Below are 19,596 nucleotides of genomic sequence, written 5' to 3'. Positions count from 1 at the left end.
ATTAAAGAGACTGTCTTTTTTCCCAATGTATGTTCTTGGCACCTTTGTCAAAATTGAGTTCACTGTACATGTGTGACTTTGTTCCCGAGTTCTTTGCTCTGTTCCACTGATCTATGTGTCTGTTTTTATGCCAATACCATGCTGATTTGGTTATTGTAGCTCTGTAGTATATTTTGAAGTCAGGTAATGGATTTCCTCCAGTTTTGTTGGAACTCCAGCCTGGGCGAAAGAGCAAGACTCCATCTCAAAAAAAAAACAAAAAAAAAAACTGGGTACTGTGTTCACCTTCTTGCTGGCAATGCTTTTCTTTGTACAGATAGTTGTTAAAATGCAGTATTCCAGTGGGTGTTGGGGGGAGGGACACAAAGAATATAAGCTTTTATTCTACCATTTTGCTCCACACTTTTTCTATATTTTAAATTGACCATTTAATAACAAAATAAAAAGTAGTCAGTCAATTAATCAGCAATTCAGAGGAAAACAATAGTGTAAAGTGAGATTTTCTATTTTTTTTCAGTTAAACGGAGTTAGTCCTACGAACTCTGTATGACAAAATGCAAAACACATTTAGTTTTTAAATTAATTCTCTGAATTGTAAAACTGTCTAAATATTTATAGTGTTTCTTGAAGCAGGAAGTCTCATAACATGTACAAAACTAAGCTGTTGGGTTGTTTTAAATAAGTAGCAATGCTGGACATTTTAATAGTGCTTTGGTGATTTTTTTTCTTTTTCTGTAGGATACTCCTGAGCTTACTGAATAAGCCTGAAGCCAAATAATTTTCTTCCAAGTAATATAAAACAAATTTCAAACACATAAAACATATTATAAAAGGAGCCATAGTACATCTTTTTTTCCAATTTCTTGTTGCATTTGAAAACATATCAAAATTCATTTTGATAAATAGTTAACAATTTTATTCAATTATATCAGAGGTGATGAGCACTATTTTAGAAAGAAAATAGGTGAAAATGTACTATATACATTCGGCCAAATACAAAGAGAGAAAATGTAGTTATTATTTAATTCTGAATCCTAATAATATGAAAAATCCACTTATTTAGAAATATTTGTATCATTATATAATGTAGATAAAGACTTCACAAATAAAAATGTTTCAGCCTATATGAGAATGTTTTGCAACTTCAGTTTAAATTCTATGTCAAATGAACACTTCTTTACCACACTAGTGGTTGTTCACCATCAAACATAAACATAAAATTATTTAGAGGGACTACTCTTTACACTAAGTAGAATATAAAGCAAGAATGAGAACTGTTCCTCACCAAAACATTTTACGGATGTTTGGAAAGGTAAAGTGTTTATAGAGAACTATATAAAGCAGTGCAACCTTACATTTTTCATAGGCTAGTCACTCAAACCACAATACAGGTAAAAAATACAATTATCTGACTCCCTGTGCACTATTTTTGTGCATTTCCTCTTAGCAATTTCATCACTTTAAGCTTTGTAGCCACAAAGCAAACCATTTGCTTGTATAATTTCTCTCTTGTTTTGATACAAAATAACACCATTTCAAGTTTATGGGGATCCAGGGATTAGGAACATAATGCTACAGTCTCATTAAACCAATATAACATTTCAGAATTCTGTCCTCAAATCCCCTACACATTTATCATAAAAGAATACATGCAGAGCCTATTTTTTATATGAAAGTACATTCTGCCTATAAAGAAATTTCCATTTTACTGAAGCATTCTAAATAGTTCAACTGTGTGTGTGTGTGTGTATCTGGATTTCTACTTGATTTAAAAATTAAGTTTGTTGTTTTCAAACTAAAACATAAAACACGACAATGTTACTCTTAATGTACTAGATTGGTGAAGACTGTTTCTTCCAACCGTGTTTTCTTTGATAAGTTTTGCATTTGTTAAATTAGGCTAACACTAAACAAGAATTAATTGCAATCATCAGCAGATTATCAGGTTTATGCAAATTAAAGATTAGAATCCTACAATGTCATTAAAATTCTTTTTAAAATCTATTCTTCTTTTTGTAAGTAGGGAGATTTGGAATCTGAATAATCCTCCCTCAACTGTCGTTTACTTTCCTTCTACATAGAATCAAATAGTAGGACACATCAATAAAATCACAGTAACCTGTGTTTCATCTCGCCTAGTATCTCCCAGAGGAATAGCCTGTGATCCCATGAAAACAAGTGTGGGCCATTCTTGCTTACGTAGCCTGCTGCTGCAAAACTGACAGACTTAAAATAAAAACAAAACAATACCTGCAGCTGTTTGCTATAGTTTACACTTCTTCAAGCCCCTAGCCATACAGTTCTCCCTAATCTGTTCGGATATTATTTATTCTGACACTGCGCTCTACTTCAACCCACAGCATTGTTTTGCCCAACATCTTGAACACCGGCAACAAATACGTGACTCTGAAAAGGAGCTTCCTACAATCATATTTTAATATTCTTGTTGACAATCAAGGTCACTCCAACCTGCTCCTCTCTATACAAGTAAAAAATTTGGCTTGTCATATAATTGACCATAAGGCTGAAATGTCCTGAGACTGTAGCTCTGCTAATATTTAAGCTCTGCTAATATTTCAAAATGAGTATGGAAAATGTGGACCATAATTATGCAAGGGATTCATACACACTTTATACTCTAATACTGTAGAAGCTGAAAGCAAAATGACCTATACATCAAAACAATTCCAAGGAACTGGTGTTTGTGTGATTATCTTGGAGGGCAGTGATTCTCTTAGAGTTATGTATAACTAGTAAAACAATTCTACTCTATATTTTTTTAATATAGTTTTGGATTACACAATATAGATGTAAGAATTGGCAATTTTGCTCTTTATAATTTTAAAACATTCTTCAAGTATTTAATTTGGGCAGTATTCACCTGAACTTTAGAAAACGAGTTTGGTATAAGAGCCAGATAGAAAATAAATTTAAATATAGAAAAACGGCTTCCCAGCTTGTAAAAATGCTCTGTATTCAACCAAACAGTATTGGGAAAACAAAAAATGAAAATGAAACAAAATAAAACAACAAAACAACACATGATAAATTATGAAACAATAAAAGATAGATACCATTTTCCCGTCATTCTCCAATGGACTGTTTTTTAAAATATCAATTTTAATTTCATTAGACATTGACATCAAGAACATCCAGTGACTTCACAATCAGGGCTAACATCTTTTGAGTTTTCTGGGACAGGGCAATATGGAAATCTTGGCATGCATTCTTTCATTTCATCATGTAACAACCTTCATTGGGCACCAACATTATCACGAACTTCACAGTTTGGAAAACCAAGACTGTGAAAGATTACATGACTTGTGCAAAGTCAAACTGATAGCAACTAATTAAATATGTTTCCAATTACAGATTTATTTATTCTCAGAGCCTACATCTTCACTTCCCTCACATAAGATCGCTGGAACCATGCATATTTCACTACATATATTTACTGTGTTAGACCCTTGATAATTACTATTCCACCAATGGTAAAACACAAATTATTATAATGTTTTCTGCCTACACATTTGTTTGGAATAATTTAGTCATACTAAATTATGAATGCCATATCATGGCCCTATATGCATCGCAAAATACTGCTACAGTGGAGCCGAATAAGAAAAATCAGACAAAGAAATCTAAAACTGCTTGTTTATAAAATCAGATAAAATGTTATAATAAAAGCACAGTGTAGAGTTGCTTTAAAATGAGGCATACATGTTACTACTTATTTTATAATTGTAAATTATAAAACACCTAATCTTTGCAAAACATATTTTTTTCATTTTATATTCCTAATTATTTCCTTAATAAAAATGGTTTAATATACCATAAGATATGATGGGAGGTTAATAGTTCACCCAATCTTCAGTGAAAATAAGCAAGGCCGTAAGAAGCCCAGGGTTCCGTAAAAACTAATAACATCTATTCTAATGAGAATCTAATAGCAGGCCTTGGGCCTTTCAATCTGTCAACAGTCAAGAGCAATATACGGCATTTTGGAGTCATTTTTATTTGCTTCTTCCATTTCTTTTTAGGATTGACAACACACAGGGAAATGGTTAGAACCATAGGCTCTTGATTAGACATATTGGTGATATTCCTGCTCTGATATTTACAAACAGAACAGCCTGAGGCATGTTACCCAATATGAGCAAATCACAGTGTTATAATTTGTCATGTTGTCATACATGCTTTTCAGTATACTGTTGTACAGCTCACATTGGGTTATGGGAATAAAATAATTTCACCATTAAAGTTACTAGTAAGCACGCCACATGTGTTAGCTTTTTAAAATTATTTTTCTAATCACCTCTGCATTGGGAGGAATGCTATATTTATTGTGTATATGTCTAAATATATACATGCATGTCGGTAAATATTTATTGTGCACTTACTGTGCCAGCAGTGAAAGTTAACTGTGTATATCAGATATTCCTAATATTGCTGACAGATGTGGTTGTATTTTATTTCTATAAAACCTTGAGATGACTGAAATATTTGAACAAGGGATGGAAGAAGAAAATATAGTGCTTTACTCTAATAGAGAAGTGGACATTGATAAATAGAGAGATTCCTTTTCTGCTGAAAAGCCTAGTAATAGCAAGACCCTTGGCTGTTCAACGGTTTTGTTTGAGTAGATTGCAATATCCTGGTTTGAGACCAAAGGGAATCTGGAAAATCTAATTTATCCTCAAATTACATTTTATTAGTCTGGCCTAGTTTTAAATAGCCCTCTGCACTCTGCAGGTATTTTATGTAATTTTTAGATTTAATGCAGGTTTTAAATTTTGGTTTATCAATTAGTATTTTGTTTCTTTTAGATGTGAAACTGTAAAATGGAATCCTCTGCACTTGTCATGGGAGTCACTTTATCTTTTTCAAGAGCTTTCTGATTTCTTTGAAAATAAACCAAACTCATATTTTTTCTCTTCAATTGAAGCAAGTAGAAATTTAAAACTAGATTCACATTCCAAAGTGTTCACCGACAATAGTACTTCTTACAGTTTAACACGTGACTTAGTGTTACATAAATTATTCATTAAGATGAAACATTCTGACCTAGCAACCTTTATTGCAGTTATGAGGATTGCATTGAAAACCTGCTTCGAATACAAATCACAATAACTACAAGTCAATGTGTCCTACTAAAGCTGTGGATAAGTCTACATAGCAAAATTCTCTGCAACCAAAAGCATTGAAATGACACAAATTTGAGACATCGTCTAAGGCAGCCCCTGGCACGAACGCCTAACTACAACATATTCATTCTGAAAGCCTAATTTCTTTTCCTCTCAAAGTTCATGATTTTTCTTTTTGCCCTTTCCAAGATTTTCCGTTGTTTTTTTATTTGACTATACCCTCCAATACCTTGCCATTTCCTATATTTTAATTTTCTGCCTTCCTTCACGAGTCTTTAACACTCAATCACCCACCCTGCCAACAAAAACAGAAACAATACAAATCAGAAAACAAAGAAATCTTCTCAGGAAATCTTTTCAGATCAACTTATAATAAGATATTTTCATGGTAAAAATTTAGCAACACAGCAGCATTGTCTCGGTTGCATATAGTCAGCCACGTTTGTGTCAAAGATGTGTTCTCATGTACAGTGATTGCGCTACCTATTAAAGGTCAAATTCTTCAAGTCAGAATAATTTCAAACTAGTGTCTTTTCAAATCATCATTTTTAGCAAAGTGTTCTATACCTAATACTGTTCCAAATTGAGTGCTTTTCTGAATATCGAGGAGTTTCTTGACATTTTCTTATTTCTAGTGGTGTTTATTATATCAATAAAAAATCTTCAAACCTGTGTTATAAGGGAAAAAAAATAAAAAAATTGATTTTGACTATGGCCATGAAGACTTACACAGAGTTTGAGGTTATATATATATATGTATACATGATGGATATGGTGGTTCAATATACAGTTCTCTTACTAGTTAGGACTCTAGTCCTAAATATTTTATGTTGGTGTCTCTTCTTGTAAATCAGATTGTTCCTTATCTTAGTCTTTAATCTTTAATTAATAACAAAACAAGTCATTAGACTTATACTTACATAGGATATGAGCTCTGTAACCGTTTGCATTACCTTTCACCCATATCAAAACACTTCCTCTCTACCAACAGAACAAGTTTCAGTGTGTACTGTGGAGATTAGCAGGAAAAAAAAATTAAGAGCAAGAAAACCTTTTCCTGTCTACTACGGCATGCAAACAGGAGTTAGCCATAAAGGTACCTGAATACATACTTCCATCCCTAAAATCAGTCTCCTTCATCAGCTGTTTGTTCTTCCACTAGTTAATTTCAGGTCCTCATCTGCCTGATGTCAGGCTTTATATCAAGTGAGGTGATGGGTATCTCCCTGCTATGGAAACAGAAAGCCCTTCCTGGGCTGCTACAATAATTTTCTTAATGCAAATTGTGACTTTCCTATAGCAAAACTAGCCAACCAGTGAGTTTACCAACACTGCCACATAGTTTTTAAGGGAAAAATGGACATGGAATAAAGATTTTAGAACGTTTAATTTTCATTCACTTAACAAATACATGTTAAGTTGGCAGTATGGTGGCAGGTACTAGGGATATAGTGTTAATCTAGGCTGACTTTGACTAGCCCTCACGTAGGTTGCATTTAACATTAGATACATACCAAATACATGTATAGAATAGTTATGTGGATCTGTAGAATAAACTTTTAACAATATATCAAAGAAGGACTACATCATCCCCAATGTAAGCACTGTGTGTGACTCAGGGTGGAGTGACAAGTGCAAAATTCTAAGGCTTGATGGTCTAATAGAGAAAAGCCAAGTATAATATAGCTGAAAAATAATAAATTAGAGAGTGGCATGAATGATTTGAAGTTAAGAAGTTGTATATTAATGTAAAGAGTTTATATTTTAACTGTGCTGTAATATATGGTCATTTAAGTGTTTTACATACAGTGTGACCTTATCAAATATATGTTTTTAGGAAATTACTCTTGCTGCCATGTAGAATATAATTTGTAGATGAATAAAAGTAGAAGCATGGAGACCAGACAGAAGGTAATAGCGGTTATTAAATTAAATAATTAATATGTCCTGGCTTAGATGGATAGCTGGGAGAACAGAAAAATGAGGACAGATACTAGACATATTTCGGAGGCAGAAACATATGAAGTTGTGATGCATTGATCCTGATGGATGAGAGAAAAGGAAAAATTGAAACTGACTCCCCTTCATATTTTTGCTTGAAAGGTGATGATGGGTCCATTATCTAATATGGAAAAGTGTGAGAAGAACTATGGGTGGTACAATAAAAACTTTAATTTTAGGCTTATTAGGATTGAGATTAGGATTGAGATAAGGATTATAAGATGGGAGATATTGGAGTTGTAGTTGGGATTTCTCAAGCCATCCTTGTTCAAATTTCTATGCTCTGCACACGTTTCCAGCAACCCCCACAATGCCCTTTCACTCCATCCCTTGCTTGGTACATGCCAAATGACTCTTCAAATCCATGCTCAGATGTTGTCCTTGTCAGAAAGCCTTCCTGATTTCAGTGTAGGCATCCAGTCAATGCTCTCCATACATTCTCTTGTTTACTTGCCTTTTTTCCTCCAGAATCATAATTTGATAAGGGGAGAAACTACACTTCCATCTTTCTGTTTTTCCCAGACACTAGTCCAGCTATCTAATAAAGCTTTGCTTTGCATTTTTTTTTTTTTTTTTTTTTTTTGAGACAGAGTTTCACTCTTGTCGCCCAGGCTGGAGTGCAATGGTGTGATCTCAGATCACTGCAACCTCCACCTCCCAGGTTCTAGGGATTCCTCTGGCTCAGCTTCCCAAGTAGCTGAGATTACAGGCGCACACCACCACACCCGGCTAATTTTTTTTTTGGTATTTTTAGTAGAGATGTGGTTTCACCATGTTGGCTAGGATGGTCTCAAACTCCTGACCTAAGGTGATCTGCCTGCCTCAGCCTCCCAAAGTGCTGAGATTACAGTCATGAATCACCACACCCGGCCTGTTTTGCATTCTTATACTACAAACAACTGAGCGGTGTGGAGGAGGCACTCTCGTCAGAGCTTGAATCCACAGATTGAGTGAAATAGGACAATCCACCACTAAAGAATCTACAAAGATTATGATCCTTTACCTAGACAAAACCATGAATTGTGTTAGGTGCAGCTGTGTTGACGTCCGTGTATTTTTACATCCCTGGAGGCAGGAAGAATCAGTAGATATTTTGGTTATTTTGGCCTTTCTAATTTCAAGGCCAAATAATACCGTGGTACAAAGAATGGATGTATAGAAACATATCTGAAACCTTGACAATGTGTTTTGGGAAAAAAAAATTAATATGATTCAGGCCTATAAATGTTATGACCTTCATACACCAGAAACAAGTGATAAAATTCTACATACCAACATGAGAAGACAATCACTGATCACTTAGAAGCATCTATCTAGGGCCCTCCTATCTCCACATCTATCTGGACTAAACAGTAAGGTTTCAGAATGGGTTATTCAGAGAAAACGCTCACTCAGCACATTTGCAAAGGATTTACTAAACTTAAAAACAGAGGGATTATGTTGTAAGTGAAGAAGGGGAAACATTTTATTCCATCAGATTTCTACTAAGTAGGAAAATACATTCCATGTTTAATCTGTTAAATCATATTTTTATTTTGTTTCGTTTTGTTATTTTAAATATGTTCTTCCATTTCCATTAATAATGTGATTCACTATGAAGGACATTTTAAAAACTAAACTCAAAAGCAATAGTTTGCTTTCTGCTTGTGCTATCACATTAATTAGGTTAGGTAAGGATGACTTAATTGATTTAGTTCAATTGATGTGAGAAGGAAATAATCCTAGGAGTTGAATATGTCTGCCAATACAAAATAAGATAAGAAGTGATGATTCATCTTTGAAGACTTTATGTGATTAGAATGTACAACCTAAAAATAAAGTTAATACTAAGTAGGAGGTATTACAACCAACTTATTTCTTTTTTCCTTCTTTTTTTTCCTGAGACAGAGTCTCACTCTGTTGCCCAGGCTGGAGTGCAGTGGCGCAGTCTCGGTTCACTGCAACCTCTGCCTCCTGGGTTCAAGCAGTTCTCCTGCCTCAGCCTCCTGAGTAGCTGGGATTACAGGTGTGCACCACCACGCCTGGCTAATTTTTGTATTTTTAGTAGAGACAGGGTTTCACCATGTTGATCAGGCTGGTCTTGAACTCCTGACCTTGTGATCCTCACACCTTGGCCTCCCGAAGTGCTGGGATTACAGGCGTGAGCCACCACGCCCAGCTCTCTTCTTTTTTGTATTTTAAAGCAGAATGTATGCCTTCCAGAGCTTTGAGATTTTGTTCTTATTCCTTTCTCTTTCACCTCCTATTTGCTCATAACTTGGTTTTGTCCTTTTCAGTATCTACAAAAGGTCCGGAAATTCAAAGTATGAATTTCCTTTTTAATTTTATTTTAATCAGTTTCATCTTGAAAAACAATGTGTTACTTTAAGTTCGGTATGTATACAAGACAATGTTTCAGCTACAGCGCAACATTATTGAGTCCTAATAGCTTGACCTAAGGCTTAGTAAAGTATAGGGGGGAAGAAACAAAAGGATGAGAAAAATGGTAAAAATATGTTTGCTAGCCTTGTTAAACACTTGGTAGAATATTTCTGAATACTTTCTTAGTATTCAAAAGTAATAAAAAAAGTATACTTTAATACTTTTTTAACATTATATATATATATATCAAAGTTATGCACATATATCTTTGAGATGTCAATCATCCAGTATTTATCAAATACAAACTATCGCACAGAAGTAATAATTATCACTAATGTTAATCCCTAATGTTTATTTTTTGAAAAATATTCTAATCTGTTTTTATGTATATTCTAATCATGAAAAGTCTTCCATGATGAATTTATTACAATTTATTATTGCTAATATTGGCAGCAGCATTTTACTCCTGGCGGTCTTTAATTCTAATATCAATATATATTTTCTTCAGGAAAACAATTATAGTTAATCGTCTATTATGCAGTGTGTGTGTGTATATATATATATATATATATGTGACTGTGTTTGTTTAGTTAATGCCTTAAAATTAAATTTAGTGTAGTCTAGTCACCTTTATTATTAGAAATTGAAAATGTTACTTTTTGGTTTAATGCCAATTCTGTTTGTAATAGCTAGTCTATGTCAGATTTACATTTTGAAATAATAAGATTAAGCATAAACTTAAAGTCACAACAAGAAAACATACCAAATGCAATTTATCACCTTTTTGAAATCTTATGTGTGTGTGTAGGTCTATATGTATGTGTATTTGGTTATACTATGACATAAATAAAACCATGACTGTTTACTCGCTAATAAACTCTTGTTTATTTAATTCTTTTTTCTCCTTACCCTTTTCTTCTTTTCTTCCTTTCTTCCTTTTTGGACAAGCTTCTCATGTTAGATAGCATAACTTGTTGGTTTGCATTTAGGAATTTAAAAAAAATACTTCACCAACCCTAATTTGAAATACATTCAAATATAATTAATAATATTCATAACTTATTTTTCTTGACACTCTTGTGTCATTCAACACAGTTGTCCTCTTTATCTCTTAGTTTCATGTTATCTCTCATTGATTTTCATAATCATACTCAAATTATTTTCAATATTTTTTATGGATTTGTCTTCACCCTAAAAAGTTGATATTTTTAAACTACATTCTGCTGCATTCTGTTTTTTGTAACTCTTTTCAGTTACATAGTAACCCAGAAGATTCTATCCCAGCTCAATACTTCCACTATACACTGATAGTATACATATATAATTCCACCATGTTCTGTCTATAGACTTCCAAATTCATAACTTTGGCATTACACTGCACAGTCACTTGGATATCCACAAGCACCACAAGGTGAGGTCCCACCTGTAAATCATTATCTTCAAAATAAAACTACCTTCCACCCCAATATTTCAATACTGGTTTTTGTCCTCTGAGTAAAGACAAACCCTCTGCCCAGGCCCCAGTCACAAATCCATAATTATCACAGCCCTGTCTCATCCCCCATGATAAAATGAACTCAAACTCATCTTCCCTCTTTTACATGGTCTTTGTCATTGATCATTCAACTTTCATTATTAGTCTATATTATTACTGTTCCGAGCTGCTTGCTTCCAGGTTTGAAAAGTTCTCATTGACTCTCCCATTGCTGTCAAAGGGACCATTGGGAATTCAAAATATGATTATGTCACTTTAGCACTTAAAACTCTTTCACTGGTTCTTCTCAGCCTTCAAGAAAAGCAAAAATCCAAATGCGAATCATAGTTAACAGGACCCATGGTGATCTTGCCTCTGCATTCAATAATGCCTCAGCTAAATTTCCTCCACTTTTCAATTAAAAAATATGCCCTCTCACTGTAGCATATTGCCAGAATGCTATTCTCTAAATACATCAAGTTTCTCCATTTTAATTTTTTTTATGTGAATGCCTTATTCACTTGACAGAAAGCTTCTTTCACAAACTCTCACCCTATGCCTTTTATGTACTAAGACAAATATATCAAGTTTTTTTTCAGTTTCAACTCTTGTGTTTAGTAATTATTCAAGTATTTATTCATTCAGTGTGTTAATTAGGTCTGAGCTCCTACTAGGTGCCCAGTACTGTGCAGGGTCCTGCATTTTAGCAGTGAACTACAGAGATGGCCTCAGCTCTTGTTTTAGCCTTTCTCCAAATCTGTTGGCAAACACTTTCTCTGTTGCAATACTATTTATTCCACCCCTCCATTATAACTATTTTTAATATAATGCAATCTTTTGTTTCATTTTTCATTGTATCCATTATACCATAAGCCTCTCAATGGGAGGGACTTTTTAAATTCATTTTTTAAACCAATCCATATCTTATCATGATGGTTAATAGACAATAGGCACTTTCCAATATTTATAAAATAATTGAATAGCAACTAGTAATTTCAATTTGACTTAATGATATGCAAACCAGCATTGATGTTTTTAAAATTTCTAAACCGATAATGGAAAGATATCTATATAGTCAGTTAAGGTAGAGACACAAAAATTCTGTAAATTCTATTATCTCCAGCTGGGACATCCTTCTAGATTGCTCTATATGACCAAAGGGTGCTCTTTAATGTCTACTTTAAAATAATCATATCTCAGGGAGTCCATGCATGATGCAGTAGTCATTATTCATTTCACTTTCCTCCAAATTCAGAGGAAGGTTTTCAGATAACCACTCATTTAGCAATTAATACATGCTGCTTTATGGTACTTAAAAGTACTGTTATCAATTAATAATGCTGGCTATTTCTTCCTCAAAAATACAGAATCAGACATCTGCCAACTCTTAAGTTCTGCTCATTTAGTTCTTAAAAATAAAAAATAATTCACTGACCATTATTTTTCTGCCACGTTAAGGGTAAGGTCTGATTCCCCCTTTTTCCCTTTTATGTAAACTATTCTCTCATGAAAGAATTCACCCACAGCCTTGCCTCTCTCTCTTCTACCTCACCTGGTCCAAAAGTTCAGGGCTCCTAACTCAAACTCTCAGAGCACTAACTATGACTGTGGGATATTCTTTGCTTGTTGTGAACAAATCACATGGAGTAAATAGAGAAAATTCTAAACATCAGTATATTAGTCAGGGTTCTCTAGAGAGACAGAACTAATAGGTTAGATGTATATATAAAGGAGATGTATATATATATATATATATATAGATAGATGTATATATTAAAGAGTATTGACATACGTGATCACAAGGTGAGGTCCCACAATAGGCCATCTGCAAGCTGATGAGCTAGAGAGCCAGTCCGAGTCCCAAAAGCCTAAAAAAATAGGGAAGCAGACAGTGCAGCCTTCAATATGTGGCCAAAAGTCCAAGAGTAACAAAGCAGGAGAACTCAGAGTCTGATGTTCAAGGGCAGGGAGCATCCAGTACAGGAGATGGATGCAGGCTGGAAGACTAAGCCTGTCTAATCCTTCCACATTCCTCTGCCTGCTTTTATACTAACCATACTGGCAGCTGATTAGATGGTGCCCACTCAGATTGAGAGTGGGTCTGCCTCTCCAAGTCCACTGACTCAAATGTTAATCTCCTTTAGCAACACCCTCACAGACACACCCAGGAACAATGCTTTACACCCTTCAATCCAATCAAGTTGACGCTCAATATTAACCATCACAATCAGTATATATAATTGAGCTTTCGATTATGTTTCTTCTTCATTGCACCTTTTTACTCTCTATCTTTTATTTTTGTCTCTCTCTTCCTCTCTTTATGTTCCATTCAAATATAAAGCAGGATGCAAACACACATGTGCATGTTGGCACATATCACCTTTTTACATCTGAATTTTTATCACAATTCCTTTCTTGAAGCTTTATTTCCCCTTCTACTGGTAGAGATTTTTTTTTTTTTTTTTTTATGCTGGTTTCATTGTTTTACTTCTGGTATTCTTGACTGGGACATACACGTGAAATTGTAATGAAAAATTAAGATTCTAATTAATTTTTGTTTTGAAATACGTTTCAGGGTGTACTGGTTTTCATCATAATTATTTAGAATCTCACAAAATTAATAAAAATTTTAAAGTATGTAAAGATCATACACTATGCAAATGCACATTTAATTTGGTGTTGTCTTTCCATTTTAAATAAAACAGTACGTAGAGAAGACAGGGAGAAATAACTAACATGTGACATGAGCAGTTTAAAACTGGCTGCAAATCTATTGCTTCTTGTCCCATTGAGCAGTGGAGGTGATGTCCATTCCTCTTGAATTTTGTCTGGCCTGTGACTGTCACTAATAAGAGTACAGTTAAAATGACACTATGCTCATTATTGGCCTAGCCTTTAAGAGAAATGGCTTTTTTTGCTCTTTTCCTCTTGGGGTTCTGAGTTTTTATGTGAATCTGACTACCTTGCTGGAAAGAGTGCTTATAGAAGACCTGAGATGTCTTGAAGAGAAAGATTCAGCTGAACCCAGCTTTGTAAATGCCCCTTGGAACAAAGCAGGTAGACAACAGAAGCCTTCTTGGACACTGCACACCAGCTTAGCTACCATCAAATAAACTGAGATAATTCCCTTACGAAAGCTGTATGGAATAAAACTGCCCAGTAAAACTCTGCTTAAATTTCTGATCCACAAATTTGTGAAAATAATAAGACTGCTGTTTTAAGGCACTATGCTTTGGAACGGTCAGTTATGCAGCAATAGGTAAAGGAAATGATAGTCATCATATTTTAGATAATAGTATATTGACATATATTCTAGTTGTTGTGTATTTTTACATTTATTTAAATTTGTCTTAGTGTAAAATTGTTTCCTTTAATGCCATTTTATGATATAAAATATAACTTTCTCAAAAATACGTTGGGCATTAAAAATTTCTTTCAAAAAATTTTCAGACTTTAAGACTATTTAGTATGTGCTTAATTTACTTATAGCAATAGCAAAGCTAAGGTCTACAGTGACAGTCAACATATATATTAGTAATGCATCGTATAAAGTTTTTCTTTAAAAGCTCATTTAATCTGCTATAGTCTAAATAATTTCACTATACGACTCATTCTTCTTCTGAATTTTGATATTTTATATTCAAATTGAGTTTAGGTATTTTCTTGAGTCAATATTGTTATGACATGCCAAATAAAGAGGAAAAAAGAAAATGGTAGTATGAGTCCTAGGTTGAATTTGTTATATGAAATAAGTTATCAAACAATGGGAAAATGCATTGAGTAGCCTGTATTTTGAAAATAAAACAGCTGCATGAACAATTTTATGAAAAAAGAAAAACAGAGTAACAAAGAAAAACATGCCAAAGGCAAAAACTACTTTAATCAAAACAAAACATGTAGCTTTATGAAGCAGTTTTGCAGAGAAATCCCATGTCTTAGGCTTCATATTTTAGTACAATATATGGTTTTTGTTTCAATTGTTGCAGAGCAAAGCCAGTGTAATACCCTTAATCTGCCACTTTGTCTAGTTACCATAAGAGAAAACAGATATATTTACAAATATTTATTATAGCTTATATATTTTTACTTTTTTCTGAGCTCCTTACTGTGTACGTAATAGTGAAATGGCGAAGTATTTCTTATTTAAAATGATAGTCTCATTCTCTTCTCTAGACACACACACACACACACACACACAAACACACACACACACAAATTCGAAGTCATTTGTAGAGTTAAGAAATATTTTCTTAAAATATGAAGAAAGGACAAAAAAGAAATGAATGCATTTTCACATCTTTAAAGAGCACATGTTTTTTAAAATGCTGCATATACGGCACACAAAAGGCATAAACAACATCTGTTAGGAACCAGTCATACCAGCAATAGGTGCTAGGTATTTATTTTGTCTGAAGGAGTGATTTTCTGAGGTTTTTAGGATGGTAATTAATAATGTTTCTATGCTTTATTTCTGTTATTATAATTATTATTACTTAATTCATTACGATATGACAAAGCAACAGTTATTTTCAAGGCTTATGAAAAGTTTGTTTAGATTCTCTGGGAAACAGTATGAAAACCAGAATACAACTTTAATAATAGAACTATGTGTGTACCCGTTTTCTGTTTTTGTTTTTGTTTTTGTTTTTTGAGACAGAGTCTTGCTCTGTCGCCCAGGCTAGAGTGCAATGGTGCAATCTCGGCTCACTTCAACCTCCACCTCCTGGGTTTTCAAGCGATTCTCCTGCTTCAGCCTCCTGAGTAGTTGAGATTACAGGTGCCAGCCACCACACCCTGCTAATTTTTGTATTTTTAGTAGAGAAGGGGTTTCACCATATTGGTGAGGCTGGTCTTGAACTCCTGACCTCAGGTGATCCAACTGCCTCGACCTCCCAAAGTGATGGGATTACAGGCCTGAACCACCGTGCCTGACCTTGTTTACCTTTTTTGAAAGCATGTCACTTTTCTAGCCTCATTATTTATATAATGAAATTATATTCTGCTGGCAGTGTTTTTGATTACACACTATTTCTTCCTTTATTAATCAGAATATTTTGATACAATTTAACATTTTCTTGATAAGCTTTGATCATTGGTAGAAATTACATGTGCACTGATTTTTGCTGGCCTCAGATGGTCTCAAAATACTATATTGTCCGTTGAAAAATCATGTAGTATGTATGTTTTTGTTCCTCTTCATGTTGTAATGTGTTGGTTACTATTAATGTCCTCTCTTCTTTCTCTCATTGTTTTTATAAGCAATAATTTTGAATAATAAAATCAAGAATAATTACAAATGTATAATGCTTTTTACATTTTATAAAGTGTTTTCTGGAACACTAAAAATATTCCTAAAGATAAGCTGAAATTTTAAAAAGATCATTAGTCTTTTGACCTAACTTAATCAAGCCACATTTAGAGTACAAAGAACATTATTGGGAAGAGACACATGAAAATTTATAAGAACTCCCTGTGAATTTAGTAATTTACAGTGACACATAAGATCTCACTTGAGGAAGGCACAAGATTGAGCAAGTACCAGGTACTGAATAACAAGCCATTGAACAAACCAGCAGGAAAGAACAAATGGATACTTCATTCCTCAGCTCTTGAACAAATATTTATTAACTTCCAATATTATGCATATGCCACAAAGTGATGTTCCATGCCTTGCAGCCCTGGGAGATTTATTAAATTTGAATAAGACATTATTCCTGCTCTCATGGAATTCATTGCCATTTCAAACAAATGAGAATAAATGTGATAAAAGTTATACTGTGGGTGTGTAAAGTCTATACCATGGGCAAAGAAGAGAGCCTCTGAACTTGACTAGGGCAGTATTTTAAAACCTTCAGAAAGGAAGTAGTATTTTAACCTGTGTTAGGAGATTGGTAGGGGTTAATTAGTTTAGTAATAACCAAAAAACAAGCAACAGTGATATGAAAATGCAAGTCGGTAACTGTGAGAACTTGAAGAATAAGACGGGACCTAAAGTTCAAGATCTTAATGTGCAGATAATGTATAGCATTGATTTGAAAAGTGCATAATTGGAGCGAGAAACACCATTTAAACATCTCCTGCAATTTTGGCAGTGTGCTGCAGTTCCAGAGTTTATGCTCCGACTCATAAACTCAACTCTCTAATCTATCAGGCAGCTAAGTCCCAGTAACAGAGAAGAAAGCATCAGGTTATAATTAGCTAATGATCCTAGCTATCAAAATCATCATAGTAACTTTTAATGTCTAGACTACATGCTAACTAACAACTGTCTTATTAAACATTCCCTTTACTCATAAAGAAAGATAATGAGCTCATTCATTAAACAGGCATTCTCAGTTCTCTTTACATTCTTTAAAAAAAAAACCTCTCTCTCTTTACATTCTGAACAAATCTTTTAAAAAAGAAGACAAATCGTGTAACTCCTCTGCTAAAAACACCCTCATCACTCCCTATAGTATTCAGAATAAAAACTAAAGTTCTTACAATGGCCCACAAGGCCCTACAATACCTCTTTTCCATTTTACACATTTCTCCTTGGTGCCCTTTCTTGCCATTCTCAGCTGTTCACTCTTCAGCTACACAAGCCTGTGAAATATTCTTGCCTTGGGACATTTGTCTGCGATGCTCTCTTTACCTGAGAAACTCCTACAACAGCACTTTGATCTTGGCTTTAGATTCTGGCACATTTCATCCCCTTTGTGCTATTTAATTATCTATCACTAACATTGTTCTAATTACTAGTAAGGCATTGAGAATGCGTATTAGATAAGGGTGCATTACACTACTCCTTTTCCCACCTGTTGTCCTGCTGGGCTCTAATCTATTTACTATCAGCCTGTGCCATGCAGGCTACTATAGAATACGGATGTGCCTGAGTGAGCTCAAGATGGTTTGTATATTTGATTGGGGCCAGGTGAGGTAGGATGAGAGCATATGTTAGATTCCTTGGATTACAATGAGCAGAAATTCATCCATGCATTTATGTTAATATGACAATTAGGAGGTTCAACAGGAAAGTACATTATTGAGATTTTGACATGTTTGTTGTGATTTGAGCTCATGATCTAAAATGTATATCATTACTGTAACAACACAGGATTCTTGATAAAGTAGATTTCAGGGGAACCTGGAGAAAAGGCTTAAGGTAAGCTTTTACGGAAAATACAGGGAACACACGAAAGCTGGGCCTCTTGAAGACCAGAAGTAACTAAAAAGCTTTCACAGCTCTAGGAGCTCATTTTACTCACCGTTCTCCATCACTCCACCTCATATTGAGAAAACATTCCCTTAAACACTAATTCACATTCTGCTAGGTCTTTTGGTTTTCTTACTGCTGCTACTGCTAACTAGATTTTCTGTATCTGTGCAAACTTGGCTTCTGATTTTTCAGAGATTCTCCTATTGATAATTTCTGAAGCTCACATGGATTCCTTAGCCTGCTGTTTTCCTGTCTGCCAGCCCATGCTCTCAACACAACTGGGGATGACTTGTTAAAAACGCTACCATTTAAATTATCCAATAGAGAATCTCATTGGTTCCCTTAATCTCTATAGCTTGCTTTAAAACATCTGGCACCTGACAATTGAGAATTCATGAACGTACCTCATTTTGACCAGGTGCTCTCTATCACTGGCACAACTTAATTTGAAGGTTTCTCTTGGAGCAGGGCAACAGAGAGGGATCCCCAGAGCTGGTGCTGGGACCAGCATCATCAGCATCTCTTGAGGTAAGGCCCAACAACCTCTGTTTAACAAGCCCTCACTCGTTAAAACTCACCACTTTTTTTCAACCTTCTTCTAATTAAGTTTCTAATTAATTAACTAATTAGAAGGAATTTAAGAAAGAACTGCACAGTGGTCTGTTTAATATAGAATGACTCTCAGTTTCCTATTGGATATTAGTGTAATTAACCAATATAAAATATATCAAATAGAGGATTCACTTTCAAAATAAGATAAAATATCACTGAAATGTTGATTTCAAGATTCCTAGGGGAATCCCAGTTGAAAGTGTACAAGAGCTGGTTTGTTTAATTTATTTCTAACCTATCACCTTTCAAATATATATAGGCACAATACATATGTGCATATATGTTAAAGCACCCTTACATTAATACATACAGTTCAAATTCAACATGGATGGATAATCCAAGCTATGTGGCAGTAGGCAGCTCTAAATATTCAGAGCCAGATAGGTAGAGGAATAAAGGAAAGATCAAGGGACATTTCAGATGTAATGAAGGTCCCAAATCTGTAGGCTTGAGTTAAGCAAAAGAGAGATGGTTCTGCCTGGAACTGGCTTCATCAGGTGAAAGTGCTTAAAAGAGGGCCTGGGTTCCAGCTGAGCTCAGAAAAATCTGGCTGATTTGATGATATAAGCAGTTATATTGGAAAAGCCCAAGAGGCCAGGAACTGTGGGAAGCCTCTGGGAACTGCCCATGGCCTCTAGGACCTGCAGGCAGTTCCTTGCCAACATCTAACAAATGCTGGGGCCCTTGTCATACACCTATAAGAAATGAAGTCTGCCAATCACTTAAAAAGCTTGAAAGAGGGTTCATCCTGCCTCCAGATGAGAATGCAGTCCAGCCAATACCTTGATTATAGCCTTCTGAGACCT

Source organism: Nomascus leucogenys, chromosome 5 (genome assembly GCF_006542625.1).
Source record: "Nomascus leucogenys isolate Asia chromosome 5, Asia_NLE_v1, whole genome shotgun sequence".
NCBI lineage: Eukaryota > Metazoa > Chordata > Mammalia > Primates > Hylobatidae > Nomascus > Nomascus leucogenys.
This window is presented reverse-complemented; position numbering follows the sequence as displayed.